This window comes from Cryptomeria japonica, chromosome 5, assembly GCF_030272615.1.
Source record: "Cryptomeria japonica chromosome 5, Sugi_1.0, whole genome shotgun sequence".
NCBI classification, from domain to species: domain Eukaryota; kingdom Viridiplantae; phylum Streptophyta; class Pinopsida; order Cupressales; family Cupressaceae; genus Cryptomeria; species Cryptomeria japonica.
In genome coordinates, this window is record NC_081409.1 from 144,849,984 (window position 1) to 144,852,262 (window position 2,279).

At 33.1% G+C, this 2,279-nt stretch overlaps 1 pseudogene; it reads right to left on the reverse strand.

Moving 5' to 3' along the window:
• Positions 1–1,457: 1,457 nt before the first annotated feature.
• On the reverse strand, positions 1,458–2,045 carry LOC131067581 (ubiquitin-conjugating enzyme E2 27-like; annotated as a pseudogene).
• Positions 2,046–2,279: the final 234 nt, after the last annotated feature.

Below are 2,279 nucleotides of genomic sequence, written 5' to 3' on the forward strand. Positions count from 1 at the left end.
ATATTTGAGATGTCTATATAAATGAGTGAGTGCAGTTGTGCAGTCATGTATGTAGTAGAATTGATATTGGTTAATAAGATAATTCCTTGTGTTTCTGGCATATGTAACCACTTAATGTTGAACCACGTTAAACTTTGTGTTGTGTGTTTTCTTTTCTGTTTTTTTGTTTTTTATTCTCTGCTCGTTTTAATCTTCACAAGTGCAAAGAAGACCGTCTTTATTTTTGTCAACAATGTCAATCTTGCTATTTGCTTCTCCCTTCTCTCTATCTAAGCATCGAATAAAATATTTTGGTAAATAGATATATGCATTCTTGTTTGTAGTGATTCGTTTTGGAGGATGCTCCAAAACTTACATTTTGGCTTTATTATTACGTGGAAATTATTTGGCTATTTATAATTGACTAGTTATTAAGTTTTCGATGAATAATCATGCTTACTCATCTTGCAAGCTGTAGTTTTGTTTGTCTATTAGCTAACTTGTTACCATGCTTTATTTTTGTAGTTGCTTGTAATTTCATCATTATAAGACGGCACAAAGATGAAGATGGATTCCTGTATGTTACATATTGTAGACAAAATGCAGTTAGCTATGATGATTTGATTCCTGACTGCTACTTAAATTGAACAAAATAGAGTTAAATTGAACAAAATAGAGTTGGCACTAAATGACTTTTGTTGTATTTAGAACTTGAAGATTCACTATCACTCAATTAATCTACTAGAAAAAAGACTAATTATTTTTGGTTATAACTATTAAATTATCTGGTAATCGTCTTTAATCTTAGTAAAGAAAACATACTGTATTGGATTCATTTGTAAATAAGTATCATGTTCATGAACACGAAATGAAACTTGTGTTTAAAAATATGAATGAATTCTATTATTTCTTAAATAATTTATTTGAATGTGTTCTGAAAATATATTTTGCTTGCAAGGCATTTTATTTTCTAGTGATGAATATGATATTTTTAGGTCTAATATGGATTTACAAGATAAATAATTATTTTAGCTCTCTGTGGGTAGGCAGCCTTGGCCGTTGGATTAGAAGTATTTTATACAAATCTCAGTTAACATTTCAGCCGGCTAAATGCCCACTCCATTGTTCATTTTCAAAATGGTCTTCGTTTCATATATTCAGCACAAAAAAACGTGGGACTCCAACATAAGATAGGCAGGATAGAAGTCTGCAATGTTTTAAGATAAGAATTCGTGTTGTGATTGGAAATTTGGATTTCAAATGCTTATTATATAGTATTCATTTAGATTGTTTATGCTTATTAGGTGATGATATTGATTCTCTTATTGACTTTATTGATTTCAAAAATGTAAAAGCTTACTAGTTATATCTAAAACAATACCAATAAAACCAGGTCATTTCCAATAAAAGATCAAACTGTCATTTGTTCACCATTTCATGTTCAAGTAAATCTAAAACATTTTGAATCAACTTTTATCTTAACCACTGCATAGCTTCTCAAGTGCCATATCTTCATCTCCTCTCAACTGCTGTAGAGCATTTCTGACTGCATTCTCATCAAAACCCATTTCAACGAACTTCGATACCTTTTCTTCCATTCCTAGTACTCTCCTCTTTGCAAAAGACTGTGTCCAATGCCATGCAGTGACCAAGAATTTTGGATAATCATTCAAGTATTGTTGTGCCACCATGGCATCCTGAGGATCATTAGGTTCAGGTGTTGAAAGCAAAGCTTGTAAGGAAATTAATGTGGTTTTCAAGTTTAGAGCTGGGCTCCACTCATTTTTTAAGATATCCAGGCATATTGCACCATTTTGGCTACTGATATTGGGATGCCAAACTTTTGTTATAAATTGCATCTTTGGTGGCTCAAATGGATACCCATCTGGCAAACGAATGTCAATCTGGAAGGAGCCCTGTTAATAAGGACTGTCCATGGGGCCTGCAATTGTTCCACACAGATGTGACATATCATTCTCCTCAAAAACTTTAATGCTTACTCCTCTTAAATTCTTATCTTTCTCTGTTTGGGTCAATTCCTTCTGTACGCGTTTGGTGTCCACCATTGTCAAAATGCTAATACTAATGGCAGTAGGCTTCTCTCTGTAAATTAGAACAAAAGGATTATCAAACTTGTTGCTCTCTGTGTGATCAATAAACCCTAAATGCACTCTATATATGTAGTATTCCTTTTTGGTTTTATTTATAAATGATTTACTCGGTTGCAAGGCCGACAACCCTCCTCCCTTTTCTTTTCAAAGCGCTGCCTGCCTTGCCTTGCACAACGCTATTTCATGCTT